The 25,316-nt window shown below is 42.2% G+C and overlaps 1 protein-coding gene across 2 annotated transcripts in view; it reads right to left on the reverse strand.

Moving 5' to 3' along the window:
• RIMS3 (regulating synaptic membrane exocytosis 3) overlaps positions 1–25,316 on the reverse strand; it is a 159,047-nt gene that overhangs the window by 54,209 nt on the left and 79,522 nt on the right. The window contains exon 3 of one of the 2 annotated variants that reach the window (XM_069971308.1): positions 11,755–11,868. The gene's annotated coding sequence lies outside the window, so the exon portion shown is untranslated. Of the gene's footprint in view, positions 1–11,754; positions 11,872–25,316 lie in introns of both variants that reach the window. The other variant, XM_069971307.1, reaches the window with a different exon arrangement.

Below are 25,316 nucleotides of genomic sequence, written 5' to 3' on the forward strand. Positions count from 1 at the left end.
TTTACTAGAAATATATAATAGTCTCTTTGCTGCTTCAGTATCTACAAAGAGTGCATCATAATAACTAATGATGACATTAAGTCAAGAAAAAAACTGAAAGGTTCCTTGAGTCAAGAGAAAATTGGCACAAAACTGGACATCTATGTGTGCATCCAAGAGTAAGACCTGAGTTTGAAGTGGTACTCCGGTGAAATTCTTTTTTTTAAATCAACTGGTGTCAGAATATTATATAGATTTGTAAATAACGTCTATTTAAAAATCTAAGGTCTTCCAGTAATTATCAGCTGCTGTACGTCCTGTGGGAAGTGGTATATTCTTTCCAGTATGACACGGTGCTCTCTGTTGCCACCTCTGTCCATCTCAGGAATTGTCTAGAGCAGGAAAGGTTTTCTATGGGGATTTGCTACTGCTCTGGACACTTCTTGTCATGGACAGAGGTGGCAGCAGAGAGCACTGTGTCAGACTGGAAAAAAACACCACTTCCTGCAGGACATACAGCAGCTGATAAGTACCGGAAGACTTGAGATTTTTAAATAGAAGTAATTTACAAATCTACACAACTTTTTGACACCAGTTGATTTGAAAAATAAATGAATAATAATTTAATCAGAGCACTACAGACGAGTGTGTACTTTTACAGTCTGACAATATTGTGCACCTACCCCAAGATAAAGTCCAAGATAAAGTCCCAGTAAAACACTCTTTCCTGTTCATTTACTTGTAGAGAAACCAAAAAGGACTATATGTGTATTATACTTTATGGCAAATGATTGCGTGCTTTGCTTTCCACAAAGGGATAACACTAGTCAGGAAAAAATATATATTAAAGTTTTGGACAGTAGTGAGTATATACCACTGTAAGCAAAAAAGTGTACCACAGTATACAGCAGTGTATACTCAGTTTCAGATGCTACGCGGAGCTAGACAGGGAGACGGTGTATAGCAGGGACAGTTAGGTGTTAGGTGATTTTAGGCAGGAGGGACCCCCAAAAGCCCTTGTTAGGGCTAAAATTATAGATAGCAGAGATTGATCACACATATATACAGCTATTAAACCGGCTAGCAGCACATCAGTGTGTTCAGGTAGACAGGCAGCTGGAGTACACTGTGAGGAATAAGCTGCAGTGTATCTACTTGGTGACAACTTCAGATATAGGGTATACGGCTGTCTACTGACAGTGTGCCACTATAAATAAATATATATATATATATATATATATATATATATATATATATATATAAATATGTTTTGCATTCTGTGCATAACAGTTACCATTGGAACGCCTGTTGCCTGAAGGCATTTCTAAACAGTCATAAATAAGGTGTATAAGGTGTATACAGCTGTATACTGAGAGTGTTTGGAGTGTACTGTTGAGAGGCTGTGATAGTGGTATAATGCTGAGACTTTGGCGTCTTAGATGCACCCAGGCATGCTTCACCTGCTGTCCCAGTTGCATTGCAGAGGTGGTTGCATCATTTTCTGAGGTGTCATGGTGGACTTGGAAACCTAAATTCGACCACTTGGAGATCACCAAGTCACGAGCATTTTTTCCCATAGACTTAAATAGGATTCGATATTCGATCAAATAGTCGAGCAAATCAAATTTCGAACTTTAGAATATTTCACTACTCGCTCATCTCTGATTATTACTATTAGTCCTTAGGACTGTTGGGTATGTTTGGATGCTAATCGCCTACATAACATATAAGAAAAAACAACATTTGATGGTACATTATGGTAAATATGGTCTATATAGCTCACTGCAACTTGACAAGTAAATATTGAAAGTAGTGTAATAAGAAAACACAAATAAAATAAGGGGATCAGGACCAGTCAGTTCTCCCTATGTATCCAGGTAACCTTTAGGTCATCAGTATAGTAACAGTCAGTATACTGGGACTGTCCATAATAGCTGTATGCTGTGTTGAGGATAGAGTGTTTACAATGAATTTCCCCTGTGGAAGAAGCATTTAGAGGATTTGTCCGGGGAATGCTGGCTGTCCAATCTGTCTAGGAGAGGATGTATAGGAGAGACTTGAGTTGGTCAGAAATATACTCTACAGAAGGTGTCCTTCATCTAATGGCATGGAAGGCCTTTTTTATGGTTAGAAAGGTCTGATGGACGCCTTTAACTCCCATATCCTCCTGAGATTCTGCAGATGGGCAGTTAGTGATATAAGCAGTGGTGTAAGCAATCTCTCCTTCCCCAGACGGTTTTGACAAAAAAGAGGGAATAATCTCAGACCTTTATTACTACCAGACAAGACTACAGGCAGTGTTACAGATTAGCTCGTAGCAGAGAGCACTTGCGGCAGAATTGAAAACAGTGGGTGGGTGCCTCCTTATAAGAGAAATTAAAAGTGTTTATCACTTTGTGAAGAAGCTTCAAATGCACTCTGTTCATTAATGATAGATGAATATACACAACTACAGAGACCTGTTACCAGCTTGGTCTAGTTTATACTCCCCTATAATAGACTCCCAACCTCGGAAAAGGGATCATGATGTCCCTTCCAAATAGTGGTCTTTGATGGACCAATAGACTAGAGAGGCAATCATGTCTATCAGGGGTACCCATAAGTGAGTCAAACATGCCATATTGCAATGATAGCAAGAAAAAAAAGCATAGCGGCACTCACCCAGCAGACTATTTATTTTTTACATCACCATTGTGATACAGAAAAAGGGAGCATTCCTCTAAGGCAATGGTCGTTTCGCATAGATGTGCTTCTTCCGGCCTAGTGATCGCAAAATATTAGATAAGGATGTGGTCCCACCAAAGCATTGCTTCGGAGTTCAGAAGATTTCTCAGTCAGTTTTAGAACGTCACTCCCTAAATACAGTAGGCGGACGGGAAGCCAATAAATATTCCTGATGGATTTCCAAGCTTGGGTAATGTCAGTGAGAAATAAGCTAGATACTGTATAACGGATCGAAGGAGGTCTTTTGTCTTTGTATGGAGTAAGGTGGAGAGCTGCCAGAGGCTAAATTACACCCCAATAGGTAGATCTGGTTGGTAGCATGAACCCAGTCATTGACATGTCCAACTAGACATGCCAGGTTATACAATCTAATGTTGGGCACTGGTTTACCAATTTAAAGTCGCTTGCCTTGCCACAGAAAGTCAACAAACAAGGACTGTGATTTTTGGCATATGAGGAGAGGTAGAGTCTATAGGGGGTACAGTAGCGTGGCGATACTTATTATCTTTAATAGATATACTCTATAGGTAGATCACTCTATTTATCCAATTGCCTAGAAATTTTAGGCAGGATAGGGTTACAATTTAGTTTATAGAAAGAATGTGGTTTGTATCCCTACGTAAAGCCCCTATTACACAGGCCGCTTCAGAGAAGCAAGTAAGCGCCGACCCCGCGCTCTTACCTGCTCGCTGACAGCGCATGTAATAGCACCGACAGCGAGCAGGGAACGAGGAGCAAGTGAGCACTGACAGGTTGGCGCTCGAGGCACTGTCAGGTCAGTGCTCGCTTGCTCCTCATTCCTTGCTTGCTGTCGGTGCTATTACATGCGCCGTCAGCGAGCAGGTAAGAGCGCCGGGGGTGGGGGGGGTGGGGGGGTGATGGTGGGGTGGAGCTGGCCGGGCGACAGTTTTAGCCTGTGAGACCCAGCCTATGGTTGTTTTTGCACTCACCCGATCACCAGGATGAAAAGGTCTTGAAAAATTAACATGTCAAAAAAAATAAAAAATCTACCACCGGCCACACATCTTTCAGTGTAATAGAAGATGCGCAGCTGATTAAAAGAAAGGGCGGTACGAACATTGCTAATGATGTTTGTGAAGCATTGGCTGCACAATTATTGCGCCATGTAATAGGCTTGCACAGCTGGACAGGCGGTCTTATACGGCCATTATTCAGACAATTCTTTAGGGATCTGTAACACAAGATATGGACCATAAGTTCATAGTAAGGGCCGGTTCACACTACGGAATTCTTATGGATAAACTCTGCGGAATTCCGTCGGCTGTATAGACGCACGGCCGCGCACCTTTCCGCCGGCTCCATAGACACCAATCTAGGGACCGGCTGATTCCGCATTCCGCCGAAAGAATCGTTTGCATATTTGTTTGTGTAATAAGTTGTTACATAGTTACATAGTTAATACGGTTGAAAAAAGTTCAACCAAGGAGGGGATGGATACAGGGAAGGGGGAGGGGTGATAATACATATGCATTTATATTATTTTGGTCTAAGAACTTGTCTAGGCCTTTTTTAAAGCCCTCTACTTTTTTGAAGCTCGTTCACTGATAAAACATGTGTGCGTCGTCCTGAGGAACGATTAGCGACCATACAATGACGGAAAAACGGTTGTTCATAACCAGGCCCGCTTCTGCCATGAGGCGGAATGAGCCTTCCGCCTCAGGCGGCAGATTTTGCGGTCCGGCAGGGGGGCGGCATTATGTCCCCCCTGCTGTCATTTTAGTTAAGTATCACTTAACAAAAATGACAGCGGCCGCTCACCTGTCCCGTCGCACGCGCTCTCCACATCCACATTCGCTAAAAAATCGCTAGGGGACAATCGTTATAGCGAATCTTTAAACGATAATCGCTACATGTAATACGGCCTTTAGTTGAAGTTCTTTACTAATATTTTTACATGACCTAACTGCGGGAAGCTACTCTGTGTATTCAATAGCAGGCACTGAAATAAGCGATATGATTATCTTATCATTTGATCACCCTTAAATGGTCATATTAAATGATTGCAGATTAACAACTGTGTATCTTTTGTTAAGGCAACAACCACAGAACAAAATAATAATAAAAAAAAAAATTGGTAAATATGAGAGACAGTTTAATGAAAGAGAAACGGTTATTCTGTTAGGCTATGCTCACACACAGTAAGAGACTGGATGATCTTATCAGAGACTGGTCGTTCCATGACCCGGCCGGGTCATGGAACGACCAGTCTCTGATAAGATCATCCCGGACGGTACTGCAGTAACCAATGTTATTCAATGGCCCCGTTCACACGTCCGTATATGTATACAGGGCCGTGATCCATGCCGCAAACGAAAAAGGACATGTTGTAATGTGGACCATTTTTTGCAGCACGGATTGCTAGGCATGGAGCACTACAGATGCACATTCGTAGTGCGGGCCGCAGTCGCGGACTGCACTATGGCTGTGTGAATATAGCCTTAATCAATTTTACATCATAAAATTTGGTAGGACATCATTTGGCGGAGAAACAATTTAAAGGGGAACTCTCAGCAGGTTAGATGAATCTAACCTACTGATAGCTCCCTTATGCGCAAGGTGGCGCTGATGATGAAGGTATGCCTCTTATCTTCATCCGTGCTGTTTATTCTGAAATCCTCTGTCCTGTAAGCTATTGGGAGCACTGGTGGCGGGGCTACCACCCCAGAGCACCAATCCGGCCCACCCCCTTCATTGATAATCATTAGAAGGGGCCGGCCTGGGGGACGTAGCCCCCCCCCCCCACATGGCAATCAGCCCCCAAATAATGATTATCGGACTGGATCTGTGCTTGGGGCGGTAACAACATCCCTTAGTGCTACTAACGGCTCACCAGGCAGAGGATGAAGGTAAGAGACATACCTTCATCCTCAGCGCCCTGTGCCCACTAGGGTGCTATCAGCAAATTAGGTTCGTCTAACCTGCTGATAGTTCCCCTTTAAGAGTTGATATTGCTTCTAGTTTCACAATTAGTGGATCTGGAAGTAGAGTGGAAAAATTAGCGATCTGCAAACAATGACCTAGTTTATCAGAATAGTAAAATATATATATTTTATACATGTGAGGCTTTTTTTAGCCAATGAATAATAATGATAATACTAATAATAATAACTATTATTATTATTTTATAATAATATATTTATTATAATAATATAATTATTGTAAGCATTTAAAATCACCGGGTATATTTGTATATTTTTAGTGTAGGTCCAATAAAATAACATGTAAATCACTCCCTGCAATAAGAGTTTCTGTTCCTGTAATACAGGAAGGCTGTTTCCGAGGATAACAAGATTTGTAATTATCAAAGCCCCTGATGGGAGAAGGATATGGTGCTGAAGCAGGATCAGCAGCATATGTTACAGCCTAAACAGGCAGTTCAGGAAAAACAGATGGACTGAAGGGATCCTGTATCCGGTATTCACCAGACAACAGTCTGTCCGGGCAGAAATCCAGGGATCTGCAGTACATGCAAAGGGAAAACACAGAATCATTTGATCAAAAGTCATGGGACTGAAAGGTGTGACATAAAGTAGAGATATAATATCAAGACGCAGTATTCAAACTACATACATCAAACAGTCTTCTCCTACATATGGTTCTGGCTCTAATACTAAAGATAAAGTGGTACTCCATTTTTTTTTTTAAATCTACTGGTGTCATAAAGTTATAGATTTGTAATGTACTTCCATTTAAATATCTCAAGACCTCCAGTACTTATCAGCTGTTGTATGTCCTGCAGGAAGTGGTGTTCTTTCCAGTCTCTGCTGCCACCTCTGTCCAAGTCAGGAATTGTCCAGAGCAGGAGAGGTTTTCTATGGGAATTTGCTTCTGCTCTAGACAGTTACTGTCACGGACAGAGGTGGCAGCAGAGGGCACAGTCTCAGACTGGAAAGAAAACACCACTTCCTGCAGGGCATGCAGCAGCTGATAAGTACTGGAGGGCTTGAGATGTTTTAATAGAAGTACATTACAAATCTATATAACTTTATGACACCGGTTGATTTTAAAGTTGAATTGCTGGTGTACCTTTTAAGTCAGCTGATCGAGAGAACAGACAAGTACACAAATAAAAGGAATACATTTTCTAAGACAATATTTAATCCACACCTGATTAAAATGCCAGTTGTGAATGGGCTTCTATCTGCCTAACACCTTTCTTTCGTCAGCTTTAATAGGATTCAGACTGCTAAATAATTCACCTAGATATTGATTCAGAGCTGTACCGTTTGGTGTTGTGGCAAAAACCTTCTACATCGAACTAGACTGTCCGGTGGGATTCCGGGTTTTATTGCTGCATTGTGCCGGCTCGGCCTGTATGATTAGGAGGAGGATGGGGGACTGTGCAGCATTCAGACATACAGAACAACGTACGTATTATACTGTAGATTACTAGAGTAATAGCTGTCAAGAGTTATAGAGAACAAACAATGCAGGAAAAGAAAGGCATAGGACTGTCCACAGGGAACTAAATAATTCCTAAGGGTAGCTTCACACGTACCGGATTCGCAGTGGATTTCACACTGCGTTTTTGCAGCGAAATCCGGTGCGAATCCATGTAGTGTAACGTTAAATGGGGTTACATACCCACAGCGGAATTTTCATTCTGCTGCGAGTATCTAACCCGGCCCCTTTAACCTCCCGCCGCCCGTGGCCCTTAGAATACATTACTGGTTTGGCACCGTGGCTGCGTGTGAGGCTCCCGGCTCCCGGCGGTCCCCATCAGCCAATCAGTGCTGTGCACCCTAGGGGTCTTATTAGACTAAGTGATTTATAACGATAAACGTTCGCAAACAAGATTGTTTATTGTCAACCTGAAACTGTTCGCCATATTACACAGAATGATAGTCGTTAGTTACTACAATCGTTTAGGGCCCTATTACACAGGACGATTATCGTGCAGAAAATCGTTATATCGTTCAAATTTAAACATTCGTCCGTGTGTCTTTGATCATTGATTTAGATCTGACCCTAAAATTATCGTTAATCGTTCAATGTACTTCCACATTCATTCACTGTAATTTCACATTCGTTCACTGTAATTCCGCATTCGTTTACTTATCGTTCAGTGAAATTCCAAATCGCTCCTTTTTTTGTTGGGATCAGATGGAGTTTACGATCGTTGTAATGATTTCAGGTTAATGATAAACAATCTCGTTTGTGATTGTTCATCGTAAATTGCTAATTGTTAGAAATCGCTTAGGGTCCATTTACACAGAAAGATTATCTGACAGATTATCTGCCAAAGATTTGAAGCCAAAGCCAGAAACAGACTATAAACAGAGATCAGATCAGAAAGGAAAGACTGAGATTTCTCCTCTTTTAAAATCCATCCCTGGTTTTGGGTTCAAATCTTTGGCAGATAATCTGTCAGATAATCTTTCTGTGTAAAAGGGCCCTTAGGCTGCATTCCCACGTTCCGTGATCCTGACGGATCACGAACGTGGAATGCATGTACTGGAGTCCCCCCGCACCCGGACAGCACCTGTAATTAGATGCTGGGAGCGGGGGAGACTGTATTCATAAGCGCCGCGCTGTAGTAACAGCACCGCGCGGCTGATTCGTTACAGCGCCGCGCTTATGAATACAGTCTCCCTCGCTCCCAGCATCTCATTACAGATGCTGACTGGGCGCGGGGGGACTCCGGTACATGCATTCCACATCCGTGATCCGTCAGGATCACGGAACGTGGGAATGCAGCCTAACTGGGTTCACACTACGTATATTTCAGTCAGTATATTTCAGTCAGTACTGCAACCAAAACCAGGAGTGGATTAAAAACACAGAAAGGCTCTGTTCACACAATGTTGAAATTGAGTGGATGGCCGCCATTTAATGGCAAATATTTGCTGTTATTTTAGAACAACAGCTGTTATATTGTAATAATGGCCGTTATTTACTGTTATATGGCGGCCATCCACTCAATTACACCATTGTGTGAACAGATCCTTTCTGTGTTTTTAATCCACTCCTGGTTTTGGTTGCAATACTGACTGAAATATACGTAGTCAAAACCCAGCCAAATTTAATGGTGCGTTTACACAGGCAGATTTATCTGACAGATGTTTGAAGCCAAAGCCAGGCACAGACCATAAACAGGGAATGGGTCATAAAGGAAAGGCTGAGATTTCTCCTCTTTTCAAATCCATTCCTGGTTTTGGCTTCCAAAATCTGTCAGATAAATCTGCCTGTGTAAACGCACCAATAGTCTAATAGGACCCTAAATGAACGATCAATGACATACAAACGATTTTTTGACAAGACGATTATCGTTTAAATTCAAATAATATAGTGATTTTCCGCACGATAATCGTTCTGTGTAATAGGGCACTTACTGTAGATAGTTCACCCATGTTTATTTGACTTTTCACCAGTGAATAAGTTCTATCACTTGGTATCATTACAAATTCAGTTAGTTATCTACCTGCGAGAAGAGAGTGAAATCCTGGAAATACCTTATTCGGAGAAACCTACTGTATATCTGAGGCAAGAGGCATTTTATGCATTTAGCCATTTATAAATATATATATTTTTCATTATTATTAATTATTATTATTATTATTGTTATTTTTATTTTTTGTTTTGCAGTTCCTCCCAAGTCCAGAAATTCCCCATATGTGGAAGTAAACTGCTGTTTGGGTACAGGGCAGGGCTCAGAAGGGAAAGACCGCCATTGGCCTTGGAGAGCAGATTTAGCTGGCATTTCCAGGTACTATGGTGAGATACCAGTAGGGTGGACCAGAGAAGCGACCTGTTTTTACAGAGTACACCCCTTAAGGAATTAATCTTGGATTTTTGTACAGCATTAGTAATGTAATTTATTTGAGTTACATGAATAAACAGCATTCTATAGCAATACAATCAAATTTCCGAATACATGGTTTACATACAGTTTTTATAGTTAAACATACACAAACAAGAACTTTATTTGCCAAGAGTCCTTCTGATCCGATTTTTCCATTGTTCTATAAGGTTGTAACTCTTAGCGTTAAAACAGTTTATATGTATGAAGGAAGACCAAACAATAACAGACTATGGGGAAGATTTATCAAACTGGTGTAAAGTGGAACTGGCTCAGTTGCCCCTAGCAACCATTTAGATTCCAGCTTTCATTTTTCAAAGAATCTGTGAGGAATGAAAGGTGAAATCTGATTGGTTGCTAGGGGCAACTGAGCCAGTTTCACTTTACACCACTTTGATAAATCTCCCCCTATAGGTTCATGTTATTGAGTCAGGGTCCATTTTGTGGAGGCAAATGCCCATTTGAAGGCTTGTTGCCCATAAGTGGTGTTGAACCCCATGCCAAAAGCTCCCTCTTATTTTACTATATATTTATTGTTTACACTTGATATATCTTGTTGAAGAATAGTATATATCGGTTTATAGTATTTGGACGATGGGAGTACTTTTTGGAAGTATTATGGCCAATCAGGAGATGATAGGGGTGAGGGTGAGGATCGAAGACAGTGATCACAACCAGATAGAAGAAGTGGTATGAAGTGCTCTTCACTCTACTAACCAAACCTATTTTACCGCTCTCATCTCCTTTCTGTCCAACAACCCAAAACGCCTCTTTGACACCTTCAACTCTCTCCTCAAACCCAAAGTGCAGACACCTTTTGACTGACCTCTGTGCTGAATCTGTGCAATCTTTATGACCCCTTACAATCTGGTTTTCACACTTTTCACTTCATAAAAACTGCTCAAACTATAGAGTCTAACAATCTTCTGAATGCCAAATCAATATGCCCCTCTCTCTTGTCCTTAAAGGAAAAGTCTGGCCAGGGGAGAATTCTTTTGGGACTGATATAATTATACCACAAATCACTCTCTATAGAGCTTATTCGGCGTGTTTCCTAAAGAGGCTGTTGTGAATTGGAGAAAGTGTGAGGGTCCTGTCAGGCATTTATAGCATATCCTGTGAATGTACCATAAAAGGCTTAAAATGGGAAATCCCCTTTAAATACATGGGCTGGGCCATTTTCTGTTTGGCCCACAGCTACATGACCACATGTAGGTCATGACCTACATGACCTACATGACCTGTTATGACCACAGCTACAGAAAAAGACAAAAGAAAAAGATATATACTTACTGTACCTGATCACGTTCCTGGTGTCCTCAGACCTTTTCTATGGGATTCCCTGGTCTCCTCAGCTGCAGCTCTAAAGTGACAGGTCGTTCAGCCAATCCCTGGCCGTGGTGCTGTCCCATCTCGGCCATTGATTGGCCGAGTGGCCTGTCACTTCAGAGACGGGACCAGAAGTAAGAGCTGAAGCTGCGGTGATCGGGGAATCCCACAGACAAGGCTGAAGGACACAGAGGGAGCCTAGACAGGTAAGTATTAGATTATTTTATACACATAATTTGTACAACGATCAGCTAATGATTGGCTCTTCAGCAGATCGTTGCCTATATTACATGGAGCAATATCGGCCAGATTCGGACCATTATCGCTCCATGGAATAGGGCCCTAACTTATTAGATCCAAAGCTATAAATTGACAATATTATAAGCACAATGATGGCCACATATATGAGATCTTTAGAGATTACTACTTTATTACATTTGTTTGTCCTAACTTTATATATGAGCTCTAGTATTTAGCAATAAAACTCTCATGAGGCGTTTATCAACTGGTCACTAGATGTGAGGGTGCGTTCAGAGAAGTTCCCATGGATTCCGCTGCTCGCCCCTGCTTTCATCTCCGCCCATGCCATAGATTCCATTCTATGGTTAGGCGGATTTCGCCACCTGCCAGGAGAAGTGACATGTCAATTCTTTAGGCAAACGACGGAATCCGCCTGACCACAGAAGGCTATGGTTGGGCGGATTCCGCTGTCTGCCCAGAGAAGTGACATGTCAATTCTTTAGGCGAACGGCGGAATCCGCCTGACCATAGAAGGCTATGGCACGGGCGGAAATGCGAGCGGGGGTAAGCAGCAGAATCTGCAGGAACTAAAATCTGTACTGCTAGGTCTTGGTAATAGACATGTATGGTAAGCTGGATTAGTGAAGAGCATGGGGTCTTACCTTGTTTCTAAGGCGTTAAGAGGCTATCCAGTTGTTGACATCTATGGTCTGGCACGGTCAAACAGATATTACTTTCCAGTTAGCAGAACAAATCTCTTATGGAAATCTGGCATCCTACTAAGCAAAGCACATATATGAATATTAGTACAGCCTGGTGACGTTACTTTCAGTAATTTATGGTGGTATGTATCTATAGGGTTGTGTTTGTGGTTTGATATGCTTGTTTGGTTCTGGTGTCTATGTGGATATCAGGTCCCAGAGAGATTTTCTTTACCTTATTATAATCGCTGCTGGAGTCATGCCGCCTGCAGTTTATCCTCACCAGTTATCAGCAGCGTCTTCTAGTAATCTCTGGTAGAAGCCGCAGAGTAAAGGGAGGAGAAACGTTCCTCTGAAGCCTGTACCGAGCATCTAACCAGCCCTTCTCATATTTTACCCTTTCTTTCTATTGCCTCATTTTTCCCTGTGATTGGCTCGGCCTGTTCTGTAAGTGTGTTTATCACTGCTTTTAATATATCAGCATCTCAATCCTTGTAATAACATGCTTCTCTCCCCTGTGACCGAGACTTCAATGTTTTGGCAGCCGGCTGCCACCTCACCCCTAGGGGCTTCAGCGATACTGTACCACAAATTAAACATGCCCTGTACATCTGCTCTCTCTGCCTTTCTATGCAATAAAAACTGGAAACACACTATGCGCACAGATCTGCTCTGCAGTTTCATACGGAGAGGATGTTGATACTAATGCCAAGAGAGTTTAAGGGTACTATAAGATTAAGCGATTTTTACCGACTAACGATCGTTAACCCGAAATCGTTCACCATATTACACAGAACGAAGGTCATTAGTTTCGATCGTTACTATCATGGGTGTAACTAGAAAGGGCTGGGCCCCATAGCAAACTTTTGATTGGGCCCCCTCATCCCCCCCTTCCCACTGTAGGTAATCCCCCTGTTTTTTAGCCCTCTGCCCAGTAGATAGCATATGTTAGGCATCTCCCCTGATATCCCCCCCAGTGGATAGTGCCCCCATGGTAGACGTCAACCCTAGTGTCCCCTATGGTAGGCATCTCCCCTAGTGTCCTCCATGGTAGACTTCTCCCCTAGTGTCCCCCATGGTAGGAATCTCCCCTAGTGTCTCTCATGGTAGGCATCTCCCCTAGTGGTGTCCCTCACGGAAGACATCTCCCCTAGTGTCCCCTATGGTAGGCATCTCCCCTAGTGGTGTCTCCCATGGTAGGCATCTCCCCTAGTGGTGTCTCCCATGGTAGACATCTCCCCTGGTGTCCCCTATGGTAGGCATCTCCCCTAGTGTTGTCTCCAATGGTAGGCATCTCCCCTAGTGTCCTCCATGGTAGGCATCTACCCTAGTGTCCCCTATGGTAGGCATCTCCCCTAGTGGTGTCTTCCATGGTAGGCATCTCCCCTAGTGGTGTCTCCCATGGTAGACATCTCCCCTAGTGTCCCCTATGGTAGGCATCTCCCCTAGTGTTGTCTCCCATGGTAGGCATCTCCCCTAGTGTCCTCCATGGTAGGCATCTACCCTAGTGTCTTCCATGGTAGACATCTCCCCTAGTGTCCCCTATGGTAGGCATCTCCCCTAGTGTTGTCTCCCATGGTAGGCATCTCCCCTAGTGTCCTCCATGGTAGGCATCTCCCCTAGTGTCCCCTATGGTAGGTGTCTCCCCTAGTGTCCTCCATGGTAGGTGTCTCCCCTAGTGTCCCCTATGGTAGGCATCTCCCCTACAGCTAACGATGAAGCGACCAGCAAGAAATCGTTCATCGTGATCTTTCAGCATGTTCTCAAATCATCGCTGGTCGCTCACTGATAATTTGCCAATCGCTTCGTTGCTGCAAAATCGTTAAACGATCGATTGGGCCATTTATCATTCCGTCTAAATGGATCATAAGGCTTTCAGTTTTACTCGTTCATGAAAATACTATGGTTCCAAGATGATAAGATATAAATATAGGGGGAGATTTATCAAACATGGTGTAAAGTGAAACTGGCTCAGTTGCCCCTAGCAACCAATCAGATTCCACCTTTCATACCCCACAGATTCTTTGAAAAATGAAAGGTGGAATCTGATTGGTTGCTAGGGGCAACTGAGCCAGTTTCACTTTACACCATGTTTGATAAATCTCCCCCATGGTCTCTTTCTATAGGATAGCGATTCCCTGACCATGCCGTGCTGAGATGATTATATGCTGACAGTCTATAAGCACAGGCCAGTAATCAGTCCTCCTCTTTCCTTGTACAATGGGAATCTTTATATTTGTGCATATCAATTGTTTCTATGGATTTCATATTTTGCTTGCAAAAATGTTAATCATGTACAAATGACGTAACATAATAGGCTATAATTAGAAATAACATGTTATCTTTAATTATGAGCCCAGCTATATAATACATTGCATCTCAGCAGGAAGGGCGTTTTTTTGTAGCTTAGCAAAAAAAAAAAGAATATACCATAGTGTATCAGTTTCGGCTTCCCTATATATTATCTCTATGCATTATATATAAATAGAATAAAATAAATTCTTTGTGTAGCGAGATATAATCACGACAACAAAAGCCACAGAAGTAACACTTAGGTAAGGGGGGCTCTCCTCTTGGATGTTGCAGGACTCTTTGCAGATGAACAAACTTTTTCTGAGAAGTCCTTACACCATAGTAGGGAATTTGATGTATGGCCAAAGTGATTACACCAAAGTGACTATTGGCTATTGCACACCTGACAGGTCTGCGCTCGCTTAATCCTCTGAATCACCCCGTGTAATAGGGGCTTTAGGCAGCAAGAAAGATTTAATCAGTTGAACCTTTTACATGGGGTGGGCCTTTGGCCCAACCGGTTTGCACACTCTGTCAAACTGGAATAAATTACTTTTCGAATTAGCCTTAGGTCAGCCAGTATTGGCTACTCCCACCTTGGCTTAGTACATTCCCAGCCAGTGCCAACTTAAAGCCCTATTACATGAAACAATTATCGGCCGCATTCGGCCGTTATTGGCTGTTACGGACAAAAATCGTCTCGTGTAATAGAAGACAACGATTAATCATTAATCGCCGGCTGATCGTTGTCTGTTGTCTTTCAACATGTTGAAAGGCAAACAATTAAGATAGCAATGATCTGCTGCCGTCACTTTGCGGAATAGGAGTGGCGGCAGACTGCTGCCACCCACTATGGGCTGCCTGCAGGATCTAGCAATCACCCGGGCAGCCCCCCCCCCTCCCCCAGGTCTTACCTGCTCTCAGCGGTGAACGAGGATAAAGCGAGCCCTGACAGCCTCGTTTGCTCCTCTCCATCGCCCCGTGCAATAGGGGCTTTAGAAGGAGCTCCCATTGTCTGTCTCTCTACCAGCTCATGGCTCATCTACCATCTACAGTCAGGCCTGGCTGTGCAGCACCAGTCAGGATTTTCAGGTCTTCCAGTATCTTACTTCAGCCCACAGGCTCACATAGGCTCTACTCAGCTTTCACAGTTATACTTACCTACACTCAGGATCTCTTTGCCTTATCTCTGACAACTACTGGCAAACGCTGCACTGAAAGCCCAGTTCATATGTAGCAGATAAAGAATCTGTTTTTAATTCATACTGAAGATTTTCATATCTGCAGGAGGCTTAGAGGGGAAGTCTAATGCCGTAAATCTGGTGCTGTAAAATATTCAAAAAGGCAGGGGCAGAAGAGAAAATAAGAGACCATCACTACTCACCTCTCCCTGTGCCCCTCCAGTGCTTGATCTCTGTTCCAGGACCCCTGCCATCCTCTGGGATGGCTTCTCAGCCGACGTCACAACCCGTTTGATGAACTAGTCGCTCAGCCAGTCAGTGACTATGGAGGGACACCACTGCAGTCACTGGTTGGCTGAACAGGCAGTCCATCAGTCGGGTCAGCATTTTCCCAGCATCGTGACATCATCAGAACTTGAGGGGGAATGCCTTCCAGCGGGGCCAGTCACATGGCGCATCGTGAGCATGTGTAGAGGTAAGTAGGTAAGTATGCAAAGTAAAATAAAAGCAAAGTAGGTCTGTAATTTTGAGTGCTCTATTGAAAACTATGAGGAATTGAACATCAGTGCACACACAGAAAAATGGCGTAATTGAGTACAGTCATAACAGTAATCAACATGTCATAGCGACATATCAGTTGGGGTTTCAGCTGAGAACCCCGCGGATAACTAGAACAAAGGGGCTGGAGCGCACGCTCTGTCCCTTCATCTCTGATGCAGGGAGCTGATTTCTATAGACTGCTAATCTAGGAGACTACGGAATTCACCTCCTGCAGCAGAGATGAAGGGGCAGAGATGAAAAGGGGCCGTAGAACACTGACGTCACTTTTTCATGCGGCCAGATGGAATCCAGTCCAGAGCGTATAGAGTGTGTATACGCTCCGGCCGATTGCAACAACGGCTGTGATTTATGTAAAACATACGTTGTGTGAACAAAGCCTAAAGAATAAAGAAAATATATTATTTCCGTCAGGTACGTCAGATTTATTCTTTTTAAAGCTGTCATGAGAACCAGACATATATGTTGACTAGCAGTCTATGGGACCTCAGGAACGTCCTTGTCTTCAGGATCAGATGAAGCTTTACTTTATACTAAAGGTGAGAAGTTTAAATCCGGCTTTACACAGATTATAAGTGTGTCTTTTATTAGTTTACAAAGCGCCGGTATATTGTTAGAGAGCAGCTTCATTCACAACTATATGGTATACTATACTATACTGACTATACTATATTATATTATACTTAAAGTGACTAACCAGTATGGGGAGTAATGTGTAACTGTTGCAAACATAGCTGCTGTATTATAGACACAGGTAGCTGTAGTGGTCTAATTAACCTTAGTCCACATCTTTCAGGCAGTTAAGGCCATGTTCACATGGCATAAGACACTGGCCGTTCTCTGACCCGGCCGGTTCACAGAACAGCCGGTGTCAGAGAAGATTATCCTGGCCGGTACTGCAGTACCATCTGGATGATGCTGATTTCTGATAAATTGTTGGGATTCGCCGCTGCACACAATGAAGCAAGCGGCCGGAGATGCACTCTCCATTGTGTGAACTGACACGTTCTCTGCGCCCGCTATTCAATGAAGAGCGGCCACAGAAAACTGACGTCAGCTTTTCGTGCTGCCGGATGGAATCCCTGATGGAGTGTATACTGTGTGTTTACGTTCCGGCCGAGATTCCATTAATTGAAATGCAATATATGTTTTGCATAAATCATGGCCGTTGTTGCATATTGATGGAAAGCTATGGGTGGGAAATTTATTAATGCAAAACTGATTTGGGGGGAAATATCCCTTTAAAGGGAACCTGTCACTCCCCAAACCAGGGTGAAGGCTGCCCGACCCCCGCTAGAGCCCCGGATACTTACCCCATCTCGCCAAGTCCCGTTCCTGGAGCCGATTCCCAGGACAGAGATATTCCCGTCTGAAGCCAGGCGCGCGCTGCTGAGGCGAGTCCGACGCCCATAGAGAATGAATGGAGCCGTCATTCTCTATTGGCGTCAGACTCATCTCTGCAGTGCACGCGCCGGCCTTCAGACAGGTATATCTCCGTCCCAGGACCGACTCCAGGAACGGGACTTGGCGAGATGGGGCAAGTATCCGGGGCTCTAGCAGGGGGTCGGATGGCCTTTTACCCTGGCAAGGGGGTGACAGGTTACCTTTAGGGCTGTGTGTGCGTTTTTTGCAGTCCATTTTTTCATCCATTTTTTCCAAAATGCACTCAAATACATCAGTTTTTTAATTCGGTTTTCCCAAAAAAACGGATGAAAAACAGACTTCAAAAATGCAGCGTGAACCCAGCCTAAGTTATATATCTTAATATTTGTTACTGTCATAACACCCTAGCAATCCCTCTGATTGGTCAGCACTAGCTCGGTATATGCTAATGCTCATTTCTTTTTCCCACTCGGTATCGCTGTCTTGCTTTGCCAGCGAGGAAGTTGCTTTTATTAATAAGATTGTCCTTCTCAGTAAAAATAAGAGGATTTCCTGAGATAGCGCTGCTCTCCTTACTGACTAAGCTGTCTGAAACCCGTCAAATAATAACCATTAACTGAGCTGAACCTAGCAAATTGCTCCTATAACCATGCCGCGACTTTTACATTGAGTAGCAGATAAGCGTATTTCCTCATAAGCTGCTGTGTGCAAAAATCTGACTGTATGCGAGCAAATCTGCTGCCTTGGCTCCTGCTTCAGAAGCCAGATTGATGACATACTGGCTGGCTAGACAATGGGGTAGACTAGGTTATCGCAAGATTTTTTAGGCGGTGGATTGCATAAAGATTACACAATTCATTTGCTTAACCCCATAGCCAGTTTTCATTTTTGGATTTTTTTTCATTTTGTAAAGAATTTTTTCAGGACTAATTGTACTTGGTAAATTTGAAATTTAATTTTTCCATAAAACATGCAACAAAACTTATTTTATTTGTGAAATTGAAAAAAAAAAAAAAAAAAAAAAAACTACGTATATAGGATAATAATAAACGCTCCCATATGCGTAATAACACTGTTGCTTTGCTTCTTTTGATACCTGACATTTTTCCGAAGGAAAAAAAAGGATTGACATGAAAAAAAATTAGCAAAAAATGTTAATTTATAAAAAAAAATTTGCCGGGTCCCATACAGGCAGCGGACTTGCTGTGTGTATGGGACCCATTCAGCTTCACACTACAGGATCCGCTGCGGATACGGTACGTGTGAACCTACCCTAAGGATCTATTTTTGGCCTTAACCCCTTTGGGTACTTATTATTTCAATCCTGTGGCAGGATACCCTTAGAAAACTTGTCAGATTTGTAGTCCGCTTCTGAAGCGTGAGGTGTACAGAAAAGCTGGAAGCCACAAATCATTGCTTTGTAAGTGTAGTGCAATACAAGTCTATGGAGCTTCTGGCAGTTCCATACGCTGCTGAGTCTATGAAAGGGTATCCTGCTGCATGATCGAGTATATGGATAGGCCTCCTGGGCACCATTGGAACAACCCAATGAACACACAAAAAGACAAACATTTTATACGTCAGTATTGACAGTGTACAGAGGATATGATCTGGAACTAGAAAGGATCATACACTGAAGAAACAATTATATTTGACATTTTATAGGGGGTAGTTCACCCCCAAAAATTTTTCTTTCAAATAACTTGGTGCCAGAAAGTGCCAGAGATTTGTAATTTACTCATTAATCTCAAATTAAAAATCTCAGTCTTCCAGTACTTATCAGCTGATGTATGTCCTGCAGGAAGTTGCATTCTTTCCGGTCTGGAGAGCAGGAGACGTTTTTTGGGTACCTATAATTTCAATCATGTAGCAGAATACCCTTAGAAAACTTGGCAGGTTTGCAGACCACTCCTGAAGTGTGCAATGTATGGAACAGCTGGAAGCCACAAAGCATTGCAAGTCTATGGAGCTTCTGGCAGTTGCATATACTGCTGAGGTTGTGAAAGGGTATTCTGCTGTATGATCCAAATGATAGGTTCTATTCAACTTTAAAAAAAAATTTTTTTTTTTGCTTCTCCTTGTTGCTTTTTAACCATTTCACATCAGCTATACGACTATATATGTTGCCACTGCCGATGACTTAGTGCAGTAGGAATACATTAGCAGCGTGAAGGGGTTCCCTCCTGGGTCACTTTTCATTTTTGCACTTTCATTTTTCCTCATGTTTTTTTCACCTACAGAGCCATATGAGTTTGCAATGGCACACATTTTTCCATAAAATTTGTTTTAAAACGGGGGGGAGAGGGATGTAAATAATTTGTTTTGTGTTCGCATCTTTTGGCCTTTGGTAAAACTGACATTTTATCTATATTTCTCATGTCAGTACGATAACAACGATAGGCAACTTATATAACTTTTATATTGATGGCTTTTAAAAAATGTTGCACTTTGGCAGGATTTTGCGCTTACACCATGTGGCGATACCAAATATGTTTGTAAATTTATTTATTTTTATTAATAAAATGGGAAAAGGGAGGTGATTTAAACTTTTAATATATTATGGGGGGTTTTTTATTAATGAAGAAAAAAAAAATTCCACATACTAACTAGAAGTCCCCCTGGGGGACTTCAACTTTAACTCAACTGATCTCTCATTAAGATCTATGCAGTACATAAGTACTGCATAGATCCATGAGATCAGTGCTCCATTGCTTTGGGCTTCTAGAGCCCAGAGCAATGGATTGCCGGGTAATAAAACGTATCGCCTGTGATTTAAATAGCTAATTAGTTGAGCACAGCGATCGGCCTGCTCCCACTTATTGCAACGGTCCCCAGTTGCTGATAGCAGCCAGGAGTGTGGCATTTCAGAGCGGAGTCACTGCGTGACCCCTCTATGAACCCCCACCCCCACTTGACGCAGGACATACCGGTAGTCCTTATGCAGGAAGTGGTCAATGTGTGCAGGGCCGCTTCAGTGTGATCATCCTGGCACAAGCAAGTGTCTCAGCTGCTGGGGATAATGACAGGCAGCCATGATCACACAGTTGCCGGTCATCAAATGCTGCTATCTATAGTTATTGCAGGATCGGAGTATTTAAGAAAGTACCTGTCACTGACTGATAGGGTGCCCCTTTAAAGCTATTGGCAACAACTGTTCCTCTATAAAGCTCAGCCAAGCCCAATGCCAGACAGCTTTTTCTCTATGTATATACAAATATCTATTCAGCAATGTTATAATTCAAAAGATATAACATGTATTTCAGCAAGCGTTCATAAGTTGGTGTGAGTTACCTGTAGTGCTTGGATAGGCACACAGCCTTTAAAACCTCTAGACATGACACTTATGACACATTACAAAAATATTACTTTTCTTTTGGCAAATGAATTTTGCCTTAGGCAGTGGAACTGTCAGTCTTTTCAGTAATGTTGGCACTGATTATTACTAAGTGGTCACTGCAGGGTCATTACTATGTATGGTCCGCACAGCTGCTGCTTTATATAGTACACACAAGGGCTGGACAGGGTTTCACCTATTAGGAAAATACAATGTCAGATGTAAACTTAATCTTAAAAGAGAAGTCCAGTGATTTATTTCCCCCACTGAAGTTATACAACATTGTGTACTATTTATGTGAATGGCCCCTTCCCTATGTTTCCACCCACCCACACTTGACCCGAAAGTGTAATATTGAGTGTTCAATATTACACTTCCGACTCAAGCCTGGGAGGGGGACATGGGGAAGGGGGCCATTTACATAAATAGCACACATTACATTGTTGTATAACTTTGTAATGTGTTTTATTAAGTGAAAATAAATTTTTTGCAGGAGTACTCCTTTAGGCTAGGTTCACACTATGTAACTGTGCGGCTGTATTTGCAGCTGTAATTGTGCGGCGGTATTTTTGGTGGTTCATGCGTACGCTGGAAAGTATACGATATACGGCTGCACAGTGCACACTATGAATGAATCTACGGCCCTATCGTAAATGGACCCGTAAAAAATGAACAAGACCATTGTTTGCGGCTGGAAATGCGGCCGTGGATTGACAGGCGGTCCGTACGGAGTACTTCAAAAATAGCCGGCAATGATGCCGAATGCCGATGCCTCTAATAGTTAATATATTAAATTAATAAAACACATTTTCTTTGTAATAAAGTCCCTTTCGTTGGTCAATAATTTAATTCTAACGAATCCATCATTGTGCAATTAAATATACTGTTAAAATAAATATATATAAAAATAAATGTATATTTATATATATATTTATTTTTTGACAGTATATTTAATTGCACAATGATGGATTCGTTAGAATTAAATTATTGAACAACGAAACTGATTTTATTTCAACGAAAATGTGTTTTATTAATTAAATATTAATTAGTACATCAGTCTGGCCCCCAAGGGGTTAAGGGGGATACAATACATCCTCCCCTTGGGGGCCAGACTGTAAGCAGCGATCTGTAAAGATGCTGCATACTGTAAGGAGCACAACACCGCTCACAATGATGGGTGTTGTGCTCCTGTTTGTGTGTTTTTTGTGTGTTTCTCCCTTTTTGTTTTTCAGATATCGGTATCCTGGGGATTACGTCGGATTCCGTGGACTACGTCGATGACCAGCGGTTGTTTCTTGTTTTTTTTTTTATAAAATGGTCAATGAGGGGTGTGGGGGTGTTTTTATTTGAATAAAAAATTTTTTTAACTTGTGTCTTGTCTTTATTTCTTTACTTTATAGACTTAGTAGTGGAAGCCATCTAATAGACGGAATCCATTACTAAGTTGGGGCCTAGTGTTAGCCAGTATAAAATGGCTAACACTAACCCCCTATTATTACCCCAGTACCCAATGCCACCAGGGGTACTGGGAAGAGCCGGGTGCCAGTGGTCAGCCGGGTGCCAGGCTGGTAAGATTTAGGCTGGGGAGGGCCTAAACCAATGGCTCTTCCCACCCTGGTGTTACCAGGCTGCTGTCGTTTGGTTTTTAACCCGGCTGGTTATAAAAATAGGGGGGACCCTATGCATTTTTTTTAATTATTTATTTATTTTAAAAAAAAACGCATAGGGTCCCCCCTATTTTTATAACCAGCCGGGTTAAAAACCAAACGACAGCAGCCTGGTAACACCAGGGTGGGAAGAGCCATTTGTTTAGGCCCTCCCCAGCCTAAATCTTACCAGCCTGCTGCCGCCCGGTCCAGGAGCGCCAATTTTGACGCTCCGGGACCACTGGCACCCGGCTCTTCCCAGTACCCCTGGTGGCATTGGGTACTGGGGTAATAATAGGGGGTTAGTGTTAGCCATTTTATACCGGCTAACACTAGGCCCCAACTCAGTAATGGATTCCGTCTATTAGACGGCTTCCACTACTAAGTCTATAAAGTAAAGAAATAAAGAGAAGACACAAGTTAAAAATTTTTTTATTCAAATAAAAACACCCCTCATTGACCATTTTATTAAAAAACAACAACAAACAACCGCTTGTCATCGACGTAGTCCACGGAATCCGACGTAATCCCCAGGATACGGATATCTGAAAAACAAAAAGGGAGAAACACACAAAAAACACACAAACAGGAGCACAACACCCATCATTGTGAGAGGTGTTGTGCTCCTTACAGTATGCAGCATCTTTACAGATCGCTGCTTACAGTCTGGCCCCCAAGGGGTTAAGGGAGGATGTATTGTATCCCCCTTAACCCCTTGGGGGCCAGACTGATGTTTGTTCTAAATGTTTCTTCTAATAATGCTATTGTGATAACATAATTAGAAGAAACATTTGATGTTTTAATTAAAGTAAAGTGATGATTAGTACAGAATGCTCTATTGCCGGCAATATGAATTAACGGCTTACTGGAGCTTCCTGTACTAATTAATATTTAATTAATAAAACACATTTTCGTTGAAATAAAATCAGTTTCGTTGTTCAATAATTTAATTTAAACGAATCCATCATTGTGCAATTAAATATACTGTCAAAAAATAAATATATATATAAATATACATTTATTTATATATATATTTATTTTAACAGTATATTTAATTGCAAAATGATGGAATCGTTTAAATTTAATTATTGAACAATGAAAGGGACTTTATTACAACGAAAATGTGTTTTATTAATTCAATATATTAAACATGAGAGGCATCGGCATCGGCATACTGCAGAGGATCGCAAACCCCGGTAATAGCAATTCATATAAACTGTTTCCCTGCTTTCCAGAGGTGTTTGCATCACTTTCTTAAGATTTTATTTGTTATTTTTAGTTGAACCAGATTTCCAAGTAAATGACCGTATGTTTTCAGCCGCATGTCTATTTTTTCCCACGGCCGTAGTTTCATCCGCACATTTACAGCCGCATAAAAAATACAGCCGCACACATACATAGTGTGAACATAGCCTTAAAGTGTCACTGCCTTACATACTCTTTAAGAAAAAAAAGTGTCACTGCCGTTATAACTTTCCAAATCTAAATCAACAGTAGATGTGAAATAAAGCAAGTTTGCAATTTACATATGGTTTTTTTTTAGTACTTATACTTACACTTATACTTACTTGTATCCAGGTCCAGTCTCCTGAAGGCAGATTTTTACTCTTCTGCTAGTCTCTTTTTCCAACCAGCACCTTCAAAACTGCTTCTGCTCCTTCAAGTTAGATAGCTTCCACTGGTGAACAGCAATTTTCTGATCACAGATTCTTTTCGGACAGCCAAAGAGGGACACTTGTGGTTCCCGTTAGGAAAATTTGCAAATCTGCAGCAGATCCTGTAAGTGTGACTGCATCCTTAGGTCCCATTCACACATCAGTTACCCTGTCTTTAATTGCGGACCCACAACTGCGGACAGGATTACACATGTGTTTCAGTAAGGGCCCTATTCCACCGGACGATTATCGTTTGCATAACCGTTAACGATTAACGATCTCAAACGACCGCTATTGCGAAAGACCTGAAAACGTTCACTCATTTCCATGGAACGATAATCATTACTTATGATCGTAATTCATCGTTTTTCGTTTTTCTTCGCTATTTATTCGCAATTGCGTTTGTATCTATTGCGAACAACCGAACGATGTCTTATTCAATGCGAACGATTTGCGAACGAGCAACGATAAAAATAGGTCCAGGTCTTATAAAGCGATCAACGATTTCTCGTTCAGTCGTTAATCGTTAACTGCATTTTGACCGAACGATTATCGTTTAGATTCGAACGATTTAACGATAATCTGAACGATAATCGTTCGGTGGAATAGGGCCCTAACTGTATGCATTTGCAGGGACCCCCTATCATATAGGTGACCAGGACGCACAGTGGCTTAATTGTTTTTTTGCGTCATGGATCATGTCCCCAAAACAGATCTGTAACACCTACAGATTTGTGTATGGGGTCATAGAAATCAATGAGTTTTCATGTGTTAATTGCTGTGTGACAGCGGCCATAATGTCACATGACTCATCTAAATATAAAATTTTTTAGGATCCAACTTGCACCACATGATGGAATAATCTGCAGGTTTGGGTCTATTGTACAGCGAGAAACCAGAGACTTTCTAGAGCAACATAAAAAGTTTAATAATGCACATCTCATTTCTTGGTCAAAAAGAGGGACATGTAAAGGACAAAGAGGGACAGAGGGACGTGGGTCAAAAAGTAGGGACTGTCCCTCCAAAAGAGGGACACTTGGGAGGTTTGGATTAAGGTCTGGGCTTTGACTAGGCCAACCCAATAAATATACACGTTTGCCCTTAGGCTGCATTCACACTTTACGTGTTCTGCACGGAACACGGACGTGGAATGCATGTGACGGACTTCTCCCCTGCTCGGCAGGGGCGTAGCTAGGGGTTCAGCCTGGGGGGGGGGGCGAGTGAGTCTGAGTGGGCCCCCAACTGATTAGGTTACCCATAGGGAAACTCAGCAGATGACAATGTTGTCTGAATAATAAAGGGTATATTCTGCTACATTATTCATAGTGACTCATTACTCATTTCACATATATAGCCGTATAAAAATTAAAGGGGTTCTCCAAGATTAAATAAACATAGCTGCCTTCTCTCAGACACAGCACCACTCTGCTTCTCAGTTTGTATTTATATAGTAGCCAGTTCCCCCTTATAGTGC

Source organism: Dendropsophus ebraccatus, chromosome 5 (assembly GCF_027789765.1).
Source record: "Dendropsophus ebraccatus isolate aDenEbr1 chromosome 5, aDenEbr1.pat, whole genome shotgun sequence".
Taxonomy (NCBI): domain Eukaryota; kingdom Metazoa; phylum Chordata; class Amphibia; order Anura; family Hylidae; genus Dendropsophus; species Dendropsophus ebraccatus.